Below are 14,092 nucleotides of genomic sequence, written 5' to 3'. Positions count from 1 at the left end.
ATCATCACCTGCCTACCTCCATTCACTACTACACATCTACACTCCTTCCAGAAGACTGAGATCCTCTAGTGAAAGACGCCTCATTGTACCACCACAGAGAGGTATTAAATCACTGTCCAGAACATTCTCGTTCAACGTTCCTGCCTGGTGGAATGATCTTCCCACCCCTATCCGGAATGCAGACTCCTTAACAGCTTTCAAACGACTGCTGAAAACCCATCTTTTTCGACACTATCTGACTCAATAAAAAAAAAAAAAAAAAAAAAAAAAAAAAATATCCTCCCTTCTAGCCTGTTTTTCCTCTCTTTCTTGATCTTCTCCTTCTAGCCTGCACTCTTCTAACAACGCCTGATATATGGTATTTTTGAACACTTCCTATGTTGATCTGCCTCCTTAGGATGAATCACTTGTTGTATTCCCAATTGTAAGTCGCTTTGGATAAAAGCGTCGGCTAAATGAATAAATGTAAAAATGTAAATGTAAATTTATTTTATATGTTTCGATTAAATGTTAAATAAAAAAAAATAATGTAGTCGTGTTATTTCATGATATTCAAATATACAACATAAGTTGAAATTATAAAAGGCAAGCAAATATGGCATTTACCATAATAGAAAAGATGAAAATAGTGTTTAAAAAAACACAAGGCAACCAATTGCATTCAGCATACATTTTTATCGTATTTCTTGAATGCAGTCTTTACTGAAACTCATTCCACCTACTACAGAGAGAGAAAGATTGCAGAAAGACTAAAAACTTAAAAATATGACTATTATCCGTAAAAAAAAAAAAAAACATTGTCTGGTTGATATTACGATGTTTCTCACGTTATCTAACTGCATTCACAGTATAACTGTTTATTATCTAACGATAAACATCAACCATAACACGCTTTTATCATCAAAATAACTTGCTTTTATGTATAACCTGTTTGATTTGCTTAGTTTTTGTGATTGTTTGTTTCTCTCATCTAGAGTCTCAAACTGTTCAGATCCATCATGGATGAAACTCAAATATCTGGAGATGAAGACCTTTTTTCAGTGTGCAGGTACCTCGAGTAACACATTAAAAACTATAAAGTAAATTAAACATGTGGAGTTTAATATTTATTGAAATCAATAATGCCATAAAGCCCCCATAAGTGTTTTTCATTAAAAATGCTATTTGAAGTTTTTAAATTAAGATGACTGTTATCATAAAGGATCAAATCTGTTCTGTTTTAGTTCGGTTCATCAGAAGAGATCAGAAGCAGAGTCCAGCTGTGTGTCTATAAAGAGTGATTGGTCAATTGATCCACCAATTAACTTTAACAGTGGAGATACAAGGACTGGTGTCAGGTATAACATTTGTATAAAAATATCATTACAGCATGACTTTTAATATTGCCATATATTATCACAGTTCACAGTTTTTTGTATGAACACACCGTATAAATGATTAGAAATCACTCTTTAAAGTGAATTTCATCATGATTAATGTGTAGGTGATTTTTTTACATACAGTAATTTAAAGGATGAACTTTAATTTCTCTCTGTTTTAGGTCAGTTCATCAGAAGAGATCAGAATCAGAGCCCAGCTGTGTGTCTATGAAGAGTGACTGGTCAATGGATCCACCATTTAGCTTTAAGAGTGGAGATACATGGCCTGGTCTCAGGTATAACATTTGTATAAAAATATGATTACAGCATGACTTTTAATATTGCTATATATTATCACAGTTCACAGTTTTTAGTATAAACACACCGTATGAATGATTAAAAATCACTCTTTAAAGTGAATTTGATCATGATAAATATGTAGGCATAACCGCGGGAACATACTTTGAGCGGGGGGGGGGGGGGTCGCTGAGGAAAAACAAAAAAAGTCTGGGGACGGAGTTTTGCCAAGAGCGAAGTTACAAGTAAAAAAAAATGTTGCTCTTTTGTTGTTTTTTATTGCTTCTTTTGGCTTCTTTTGGCTTTGGATGAAAGCGTCTAAATGTCTAAATATAATGTAAAGTAATAAGTGTGCAATACACAGGCTTGGTCCTGTAGTCAGTTTTATAAAGCAGAAATAGAATACATTTATTTCAGCTGAACTTGGGACGCTCCAGATCAGAGGGGATGCCCCGCGTGTTTCTAAGCAGCTCTGAGCCGCTGACGAGAACTATTGCTAGACTTCGTCTTCTTTTTATTAAGAGTTAGATGTTTGATAAAAGCGAATTTTCCATTGTACTACTTTATGAATGATGTTTTAATAACAATGAACCAAAAAAAAAAAGTTTATTTGCGTAACAAAATTTTATTTACAAAAAAACTTCAGTTTCATATTAATTCATATTAATAATAGTGATCGAGCCTCAAAAGGGAAAATACAAAGACTTTATTTTTATTTTACACCAAATCAGTTTATTAGTTTTTTTCTTCAAGTCTAATGTTTTATGTATATTAAATCAACTTAAGCATTAGTTTTGATCCACGAAAAGGTACGAGAATGCAATATATTTGCGGCTGATATGTAATCCTTGAGTGTTTTTGACAGTATAAGCTAATCAGATGCAAAAGATATCCTAGTCCAGTAATCAGGCGATTTTTGACAGGCTTTTAGCATGCGTGTGCTTCAGGATGCCAGAACAGGGCACATAATTTAACCAGCAAGGCTTGAAAGCACATGCAAATAATGTATTTTTGTGACTACGAATAAGTGCAGTGTCCCATGAGTGAATGATGGTTGTTTTTAATGCTCCATAATGTGCACATCACCTAATTTTAGAAAAAAGTAAAATAATACTACAGTGCTTTGTATCACAGTAACTTAAATAGTTTTTCTAGTTGCTGTACTCATTGTACTCAAGTGAGTTATTCCTTAAGTTGTAATACTTTTAATAAAGTACAGTTTTTTAGTACTTTTTCCACCACTGGTTGTTTATTTGTTATATACTGTAATTTAAACAATCAACTTTAATCTCATAGTTCAGTTCATCAAAAGAGATCAGAAGCAGAGTCCAGCTGTGTGTCTTTGAGGAGTGACGAGTCTATGGATCAACCAATGAAGGTTAACCGTGGAGATATACAGCGTGATCTCAGGTATAACATTTGTATAAAAATGTGATTAAAACATGACTTTGATCATTTTCATATATTATCAGAGTAAAGTTCCCAGCTCTTGTATAAACAGTTTCTGAAATGATAATAAGTGCTCTTTAAAATGAATTTGATAATGTTAAATGTGTAGTTGATTTTAAGAGTGGAGATACACGGCTTAGTCTCAGGTAAAAATATTTTGGTAAGAAATATGATACAGAATAAATACAACATTGTGCTTTTTAACTCAAGTACTTTTTTTATTTTACAGCCATGAAGTCTACAAAAGATTTAGAACAAATCTGATGAAGAAGTTTGAGCGTCTGTATGAGGGAACAGCAACGCAGGGAAACCCAACACTCCTGAAAGAGATCTACATAGAGCTCTACATCACAGAGAGTGAGAGTGGAGAGATCAGTAATGAGCATGAGGTGACACAGATTGAGACACAATCCAGGAGAGCAGCAACAGAGGACACAGCCATCAAATGCAGTGACATCTTTAGACCTTTACCTGGACAAGACAAAGCCATCAGAACTGTGCTGACAAAGGGAGTCGCTGGCATTGGAAAAACAGTCTCTGTGCAGAAGTTCATCCTGGACTGGGCTGAAGGGAAAGAGAATCGGGACATCCAGCTCGTATTTCCACTTCCTTTCAGAGAAATCAATCTGATGAAGGACAAAACACTCAGTCTTTCAGATCTACTTCATGTCTTTTTTCCTGAAACTAAAGACATGGAAATATCCAGTGATGAATATAAAGTGTTGTTCATCTTTGATGGTCTGGATGAGTGTCGTCTGTCTTTGGGTTTTCAGAGCAGTGTGAGGTTGTCTGATGTAAATGAATCATCCTCAGTAGATGTGCTGCTGATGAACCTCATTGAGGGGAATCTGCTTCCCTCTGCTCTCATCTGGATCACCTCCAGACCAGCAGCAGCTGATCTCATCCCCTCTGAGTGTGTCCATCGAGTGACAGAGGTACGAGGATTCAGTGATCCACAGAAGGAGGAATACTTCAGGAAGAGAATCAGTGATCAGAGTCTGGCCGACAGGATCATCTCACACCTGAAGTCATCAAGGAGCCTCTACATCATGTGCCACATCCCAGTGTTCTGCTGGATCTCAGCCGCTGTTCTAGAGAAGATGTTGAGTCCAGCAGAGAGTGGAGAGATTCCCAAGACTCTCACTCAAATGTACACACACTTCTTGATCCTTCAGACCAACATCAAACATGAGAAGGACTATGAGAAGAAGGTGACAGATGAAGACATGATCCTCAAACTGGGGAAACTAGCTTTCCAGCAGCTTGTGAAAGGAAACCTGATCTTCTATAAGGAAGACCTGAGAGAGTGTGGCATTGATGAGACAGAAGCATCAGTGTACTCAGGATTGTGCACTCAGATCTTCAGAGAGGAGTTGGGCTTGTATCAGGGGAAAGTCTTCTGCTTTGTTCATCTGAGCATTCAGGAACATCTAGCAGCTCTATATGCACACCTCTCCTTTACAGTCAAAAACATATTTGTGTTTGACCAAAGCAAACAAAGTCTGTTGTCTAAGATTTTAAAGCATAAGAAATATAATACTCTATCTGGGCTGCATCAGAGAGCAGTTGATGAGGCTTTACAGAGTAAAAATGGACACCTGGATCTTTTTCTGCGATTACTTCTGGGTCTCTCAGTGGAGTTCAATCAGACTCTCTTACGAGAACTACTGACACAGACAGGAAGCTGCTCCTACAACAAAGAGGAAACAGTTCGGTACATTAGACGGAAGATCAGGAAGAGTCTCTCTCCAGAGAAATCCATCAATCTGTTCCACTGTCTGAATGAACTGGGAGATGATTCACTGATGCAGGAGATCCAAGATTATCTGAAATCTGGAAAAGTAAATCAAATCAAACTCTCCTCTTCACAGTGGTCAGCTCTGGTTTATGTGTTGCTGACATCAGAGCAGAAAATGGATGTTTTTGATCTGAGACAGTTTATTGGAGCACAACATACAGCAGATGAAGTCCTTCAGAAGCTGCTGACTGTGGTTAAAGAATCCAGATCAGTTCGGTAAGTAACACTAAAAACAATCACTTTTTTACATGAAAAAACATGTGGGTAGGGAAATTGTGTAATATCAAAGGTACATATTTCAGTCCCACTTTACATTAGGTGGTCTTAACTACTATGTGCTTACATTTAAACAAATAATTTGGTACACTTTTGTGTACATACATGTTTTACATTGTACTTATATTTTTAAATATATCTATATGTAACTAGATAAAAAGTTTGTTATCAAACTTTAAGTTGGCTTGAGAAAGCCTAGCCAGTAAGTTTTAAGTAGTTTTAAAAGCTTTTAGTTTAAAGAAAGTTTAAAGGTTTTCAGTTTGAAATAGTTTTAGTTTTATTGATAAAGTTTGAAGATAGATAGGCTAGATAGATCTAAATAGTTTGAAAATAGAAAGATTTATAGATATAAATAGTTAGAAGATATAGTTTGAATGTGAATAGATAGATATGAGGTTACTAGGGTAGGCTACCCAGGGTGGTAGCATGATTAGCTAGTTGCTATCATGATTTGAGTAAGACTAGCAAGTCGCTAGCATGATTTTAGCATTATTTTAGCATGACTAACATGGTTTTAGCAAAACTAGTAAGTCGTTAGCATGATTGTAGTATGACTAGCAATTCGCTCGCATGATTCTTAGCACGACTAACAAGTCGCTAGCATGATTTTAGCATTATTTTAGCATGACTAGCAAGTTGCTAGCATGATTTTAGCATTATTTTAACATGACTAGCAGGTCGCTAGCATTATTTTAGCATGACTAGCAAGTCGCTAGCATGATTTTAGCAAAACTAGCAAGTAGCTAGCATAATTTTAACAAGACTAGCAAGTCGCTAACATGACTTTTAGCATGACTAGCAAGTCGCTAGCATGATTTTACCATGACTAACAAGTCGCTAGCATGATTTTAGCACGACTAGCAAGTCGCTAGCATGATTTTAGCATTATTTTGACATGACTAGCAAAGTCGCTAGCATGATTCTAGCATGACTAGCAAGTCGCTAGCATGATTTTAGCAAGACTAGCAAGTCGCTAGCATTATTTAAGCAAGACATGCAAGTCGCTAACATGATTTTTTGCATTACTAGCAAGTCGCTAGCATGATTTTAGCAAGACTAGCAAGTCGCTAGCATGATTTTAGCTAGACTAGCAAGTCGCTAGTATGATTTTTAACATGACTAGCAAGTCGCTAGCATGGTTTTAGCATGACTAGCAAGTCGCTAGCATGATTTTAGCACGACTAGCAAGTCGCTAGTATGATTTTAGCACGACTAGCAAGTCGCTAGCATGATTTTAGCACGACTAGCAAGTCGCTAGCATGATTTTAGCAGTATTTTAGCACGACTAGCAAGTCGCTAGCATGATTTTAGCACGACTAGCAAGTCGCTAGCATGATTTTAGCACAACTAGCAAGTCGCTAGCATGATTTTAGCAGTATAGATAGATAGATAGATAGATAGATAGATAGATAGATAGATAGATAGATAGATAGATAGATAGATAGATAGATAGATAGATAAGGTTTGAAGATAGATAGATAGACAGATAGATAGATAGATAGATAGATAGATAGATAGATAGATAGATAGATAGATAGATAGATAGATAGATAGATAGATAGATAGATAGATAAGGTTTGAAGATAGATAGATAGATAGATAGATAGATAGATAGATAGATAGATAGATAGATAGATAGATAGATAGATAGATAGATAAGGTTTGAAGATAGATAGATAGATAGATAGATAGATAGATAGATAGATAGATAGATAAGGTTTAAAGATAAATGATAGATAGATAGATAGATAGATAGATAGATAGATAGATAGATAGATAGATAGATAGATAGATAGATAGATAGATAGATAGATAAGGTTTGAAGATAGATAGATAGATAGATAGATAGATAGATAGATAGATAGATAGATAGATAGATAGCTTAAAGCTTAATTGAGTATCAATGGCTTCTAGCAGTTTACATTAAACACAGTTCAAACAGACATGGACTTTTGGTCAATGAAAGTCTATGGGACCTTTTTATGATTTTTAATATTAATTTTTAAGAAAACCATAACTCAAAACAGTCTGAAAAGATATAGCACACTAAGTCTGAACAATATGAAGATCTGACCCGAGTTTGGAGTATGTAGCTTGAACTGTCTAGGAGGAGTAGGTGTCCAAAATTTTTCCGCTCAGAAAAATAAGAAGAATAATAATAAGTTTAAATAGAATATCAGTAAGTTGGCTCTCTCAAGCCAACTTAATTACATATGTAATAAATTTCTGTAATTACATTTATAGTTACATTGTTGACCCATCCCTTACAACTTAACCCAACCTTATTTCTACCCATACCACCAAAACTGTCCCTAACCTTACCCGAATCCCACCTTAATAGAAGCAAAAGTGTTTTGCAATACAATATGACCCCGATAAGTACATTGTACTTATTTCATGATGTAAGTACATAGTAGTTAAGGCTACCCAATATAAAGTGTGATCCATATTTCTTGTAATTGTGCAGTTAAGTTTCATATTGTGTTTACAGGTTTTGGAATGTCTGTCCTCTCTCCAAATTTGTCACTACCGAAACACAGCAATAATATGTTTTTAAAAGGGTTATATTGACCTACTAAGATTGATCTACATTATAAGAGGTAAATCAATAACAATTAAATTTTTACCAATATTTCAAGTGTATTTTATAAAATTTGTTGTATTTTTAATCCACTTTTTCTTTGAAATCATTGTGATCAACTTTTTGCCTTTTACAAAGTTAAATTCATTAATTTAAATATGCATTGAATCAAACACTATCATAAAATCTTGATATGATAATTCAGTATATTTTATTTTTGACAAAACATACCATTTTTCGGTAGTGACAGTAATGCTTTGGTAGTCGCCACAGCTTGCAAACTAAAACATACAAAAATACAAAGAAAAGGTACTACAATTGTGTTTATTTCCTAAAAATATGAGGACTATGTATTCCCTTTTGTCACTACCGAAACAATAATGACATGTTTTGACAATCTGTGACAAGTTTCGATAATTTAATGGAATAACACCCCAAAAAACACAAAAAATAGTTTTTTTTTGGGGGGGGGGGGGTTCCAGGGATTTTGTTATGATGTGCTTATGCTTTATCCAGTTTATTTTCTAAATTGTTTGACAAATTAAACTGGAACATAAAATATTGGTTATCTACCCAGGTTTGTTGTTGTTGTTACTGGTGGTTGAATTACTTCAACTCTATGACTACGGTCAACGGTTTCTTACCATTTTCATCTGTGCTCGAGATTATATACCCTCCCGGATAGACACAGTAATATTGCTGTTTGTTTTGTTCTTTACAGGCTACAGTTCTGTAATCTCACTGCTCAGTCCTGTGAGAGGTTGTCTTCAGTTCTACAATCCTCAAATTCTGTCCTGAGAGAGCTGGACCTGAGTAACAATGACCTTCAGGATTCTGGAGTGAAGCTTCTTTCTGATGAACTGAAGTGTCCAAACTGTCAGCTGGAGATACTGAGGTAAGTAGTTTTTAAAAATGTTTAGTGTGAGTCAAATCATAAAGCTTGTGATGTAATATACAGTGGCACAGACACTATGCACTATGTTCTTTTACATGCAGGCAGCTCATGATCCAGTGTTTATGATCCGGTTCACATTAAATTCTGCTTCACATAAAACTCCATCTCACCCATGTCAAGTGCTGTGAGTTTGGGTCACTTACAAGATGCGGATATACTGGCAATAATTTACTGTACATTACGCATCTCTTATAATCACAATGACTGTTAAATGCAGTTGTATTCAAAGATTTACGTTCCTCTATTTTGCATCAACAAAGTCTTTACCCTTGCAAACAGACATATCAGCTGTTCTCTTCAGTGCACCCCCTCCCATCTAATGCACTCTTGCTATGCCTTGTCTAAAAAATTTAAACTGTTGTGGAGCAATAAAAGCATTTCTCAATGAAGAAGTCATTGAAGCTTGAGAGGCAGAGTTCCAGATGTCAAAATAAGACTTTATTGAACAGAGCAACAAAGCCGGGTCAGCGATCGCTGCATCTCCATCTCTGTCTGTCCGGGTATCTCTTCTTATACCTATCTGCGCTACCAAATTTGCAGTTCCAGTTTTTAATTGGCAATGACTGTCTGGTTCACCACAATTTATTACTAGCCCACCTGGCACATCTTCAATGGTGGAATCTGGCTAGATCAGCCATTTTTAAAATAACTTTTATTCCACGGCCTCCAATTGGTTGGTGTCACAGCACAGAGGGAGGCAGAGACGGAGGTGAGTGTATAAGATAAAAGGTAAGTTTATTAACAGGTTTGGTAAGTATATTGAAGCAGGTATAGAGGTGATAGTTCTTATCTGAGATGTCCAGCGTTCAGGTAAGTAAATCCCACAGTGGAACCAGGAAACCATAGAGTCCACGGGAAGAGCATGCAGGGGTGTGATCGGTAGATCAGACAACGAGGAATGATTTAGTCCGGGTATATAAAGGGGAGCTGATTGGATCCAGGTGAGTAATTAGTAATCAGGTGACAGTGAACGAGTGTGTGTGTCTTCAGGGGGCGTGGCTGGTGGATCTTGCTGTGGTAGAACTCTGACATTACCCCCTCCTCCAGGGGCGGTTCCCGACGCCCCTCTCCGACGTCGAGGACGACCTCGACCGCGAGGGGCAGGACGTTCTGGGTGGCTCTGGTGGAAGTCCATCAGAAGTTGAGGATCGCGGATATCGTCTCTGGCCACCCATGATCTTTCCTCCGGTCCGTACCCCTCCCAGTCGATCAGATATTCCAGGCGGTTGCCCCGACGTCGGGAATCCAGGATCTCACTCACGGTGTAGATGGAAGGTTGATCCAGGATCTCTGGAGGAGGGGTATCAGCTTCAGCTCCAGGATTATCTGTGGCAGAGGGAAAGTAGGGTTTAAGGAGTGACACATGAAAGGTGGGATGGATTCTGTACCTGGGTGGGAGCTGAAGCTGATATGTCACTTCGTTGATCTGCCTCAGGACCTCGAATGGACCGATGTAGCGGGGACTCAGCTTTTTGCACGGTAACCTCAGCCTGATGTCTCTCGTAGATAACCACACCTTGTCTCCAGGTTGGTATAATGGGGTGGGTCTTCTACGAACATCGGCGAATTCCTTGTGGCGTCGGATGGCTCGTTGTAGATGTTGATGAGCTGAGTCCCACACTCTCTCGCTCTCTCGGAACCAGTAGTCTACAGCTGGAACATTCGTGGGTTCCTCCGTCCAGGGAAACAGCGGTGGCTGAAAACCGAGTATGCACTGGAAGGGAGTTAGTCCGGTGGTCTCTTGGCGTAGGGAGTTCTGTGCATACTCAGCCCACGGGAGGAACCTGCTCCAGCTGTGTTGGTCAGCAGAACAGTATGACCGGAGGTAACGTCCAAGCTCCTGGATCTTCCTCTCAGTCTGGCCGTTGGTCTGTGGGTGATATCCTGATGAGAGATTAACAGAAACACCAAGTGACTTGAAAAATGATTTCCATACATGCGAGATGAATTGTGGACCCCGGTCCGACACAATCTCCTCGGGGAGACCAAAGTGACGGAATACGTGCTGGAAGAGTAACTCGGCGGTGTTCATAGCCGTATGTAGGCCTGCCAAGGGGATAAACTTGCAGGCCTTGGAGAAACGGTCCACTACAACCAGCACGCAGGTGTTACCTTCAGATTCTGGGAGGTCCGTCACAAAGTCTACCCCGAGATGGGACCAGGGTCTCTGCGGGATGGGTAGTGGCACCAGCTTTCCTGTGGGCAGATGACGAGGAGTATTAGAGGTGGCTCAGACTGAGCAGCTTTGGACGTACCTGATGATATCCCGGGTCATACTGGACCACCAGTACCGAGATTGGATGAGCGAGAGGGTCCGTCTGCTACCTGGGTGTCCAGAGCCCGGAGACTGGTGAACTGTGTCCAGAAGGTGTTGACGCTGGGAGCTGGGTACGTAGGTTTTACCTTCTGGACATTCCGGCGGAGCAGGCTCTTGGAGAGTGGCTTCGTGGATCCAGGTGTCAATGTCCCACTCGATGGGGCTAACGATGAGATCTGTGGGAATGATGTTTTCTGGCTCAACCACGGCATCGTGGGAGAATTGTCTGGATAGAGCATCAGCAGGAATGTTCTTGGATCCGGGACGGTAGGTGATCTTGAACTGGAAACGTGTGAAGAATAATGCCCATCTGGCTTGGCGGGGGTTGAGTCGTTTGGCTTCTCGAAGGTATTGAAGGTTCTTATGGTCCGTGATGATGGTAAACGGATGGTTAGCCCCTTCCAGCCAATGACGCCACTCCTCCAAGGCGAGTTTGATGGCAAGTAACTCACGATTGCCTACATCGTAATTTTGCTCCGCCGGAGACAGTTTCTTGGAGTAGTAGGCACAGGGATGGAGGAGGGTGGACTCACCAGCTGCTTGAGACAGCACTGCTCCGACGCCGATGGTGGATGCATCTACCTCAACTACGAACGGGAGATCGGGGTTGGGATGGTGTAGGAGGGGAGCAGTGCTGAAAATCTTCTTAAGTTGCTTGAATGCTTCGTGGGCAGAGGTGGTCCAGATCAGATGTTTGGGTCGACCACGTAGGAGGGAGGTCAGAGATGCAGTGATGAGGCTGTAATCCTTTATGAATCGGCGGTAGAAGTTGGAAAACCCCAGGAAGCGTTGAAGTTCCTTGACTGTACTGGGTTTGGGCCATTTCAGGATGGACTGCACCTTTTCCAGGTTCATTTGCACACCCTCGGGGCTGATGTTATAACCCAGGAACTGAATCTTAGTCTGGTGGAACTCACACTTCTCAAGCTTGAGGTACAGCTGATGTTGGCGCAAGACTTGAAGGACCTGACGGACGTGCTGGCGATGTTCGGCCTGGTTCCGGGAATAAATCAAAATGTCGTCAATATAGACGACCACAAACTTATGTAGGAATTCCCGGAACACCTCGTTCATAAACGTTTGGAAGACAGAGGGACTGATGGACAAACCGTAGGGCATAACCAGGTATTCATAGTGGCCAGCAGGTGTTATGAATGCTGTTTTCCACTCGTCTCCCTCACGAATACAAACGAGGTTATAAGCACTCCGCAGGTCCAGCTTGGAGAAGATGTGAGCCCCACGGAGTTCCTCGAGGGTGGCAGAAACGAGTGGAAGAGGGTATGGTTGTTGGAGGATGTTGGCATTAAGTTGACGGTAATCTATGCAGGGACGGAGACCTCCATCCTTCTTACCCACGAAGAAGAAGCTTGAGGCAGCTGGTGAGGTGGATGGTCGAATGAATCCTTGCTTCAAAGCTTCCTGGATGTACTCCTCCATCGCCTGGCGCTCCGGGTTGGACAAAGGGTAGACGCGTCCTTTAGGTAATTGAGCCCCAGGTAGCAGGTCGATGGAACAGTCCCATGGCCGGTGAGGAGGAAGTTGGGTGGCAGCTTGCTTGCTGAAGACGTCCTCGTAATCCTCATACTCCGCTGGGATCTCCACCTTACTGTCAGTCTCAGGACTTTCAATCTTGGTTGATGCGACGGTCAGGGGAGCAGAAACTGGAGAGGGTAAACGGGTAAAACAGTTCTTCTGGCAATGTTTACTCCACCCGATGATATCACATGGATCCCAGCGGAGTTCTGGATGATGGCGATGGAGCCAAGGACGTCCCAGAATGATGTCAACCGTGGAGTTCTCCAGTACCAGAAACTTGATTTGTTCTTGATGAAATAATCCAACTTGCAGAGTGATGTATGGTGAAGAATACCGGATCCGCCCACGTCCGAGTGGTTTTCCTTGGATGGTTTTGACAGAAAGTGCAGGGCTATGGCGGTGACGTGGCAAGCGTAAGAGATCTATGCATTCTTGGGAGATGAAGTTTCCCGATGAGCCTGAGTCAAGGAGAGCATAAACACAAAGATCTTGTTCAGCAGTACGCAGTGTCACAGGTATAAGAGTCAGGTGAGCAGTTTCAATGTCTGATTGGATAGTACTCACCACCGGACGTGGGGGTCTAACAGAGCAGGTTCGCAGGAGATGACCAGGTTGTCCACAGTATAAGCAGAGTCTTTCCTTGAGGCGGCGTTGACGTTCTGACCATGAGAGACGTGTGGAATCGATTTGCATGGGTTCTGGTACTGGAGAGCAAGCTGCCACCTTAGCGGACTGAGGAGCGGTTTCAGGTGGCTGGCAGGCGGCTAGGCGCTGGGATACCCTCGTAGCTTGCTGTAAAAAAAGTCTCCAACCCGATGTTGTCGTCATAGATGGCCATAGCGGCGCGAATATCCGGGTGGAGACCGTGACGATAGGCACCCAGCAGCGATGTCTCATTCCAGCCACTAGCCGCCGCCAGCGTCCGGAAATGGAGGGTGTACTCGTGGATGGAGGAAGAACTTTGTTGCAGTCGGAAGAGCTGATCAGAAACGGCGAGTACATCTGTGTTCGAACTGAAAACCTCAGAGAAATGACAGGTGAATTGCTCAAAAGACTGAATTAATGTAGTTTTAGCTTGCCATATTGACTTCGCCTATTGTAGAGCTTTTCCGGTGAGTAGTGAAATGAGAAACGCTACCTTCGATTCGTCCGTAGAAAATTGCTGTGGTTGCATCTTGATGAAGAGTTGGACTTGCAGTAGGAAACCGCTACACTCAGCCGCTTCACCCGAATATGTGTTTGGTAAAGCCATGGGACTTCCTGAGGCAGATGGCGGCGCGGGAGATGGTGTTAGCGCCGCTTTGAAGGCTTTGATGAGTTCGGTGAGTTGATCTGGTGCAGGTGTTTCCTCGTTGTCCATTATGTTGTTGGTCTGATCTTCTGTCACAGCACAGAGGGAGGCAGAGACGGAGGTGAGTGTATAAGATAAAAGGTAAGTTTATTAACAGGTTTGGTAAGTATATTGAAGCAGGTATAGAGGTGATAGTTCTTATGTGAGATGTCCAGCGTTCAGGTAAGTAAATCC

At 40.9% G+C, this 14,092-nt stretch overlaps 1 pseudogene; it reads left to right on the top strand.

Moving 5' to 3' along the window:
* The first annotated feature begins 998 nt into the window (after window positions 1-998).
* On the top strand, window positions 999-4,095 carry LOC141333041 (NACHT, LRR and PYD domains-containing protein 3-like; annotated as a pseudogene).
* Window positions 4,096-14,092: the final 9,997 nt, after the last annotated feature.

Source organism: Garra rufa, chromosome 4, assembly GCF_049309525.1.
Source record: "Garra rufa chromosome 4, GarRuf1.0, whole genome shotgun sequence".
Lineage (NCBI taxonomy): Eukaryota > Metazoa > Chordata > Actinopteri > Cypriniformes > Cyprinidae > Garra > Garra rufa.
Note: the sequence above shows the minus strand (reverse complement) of the source record. Positions and strands in the feature narration are given on the sequence as shown.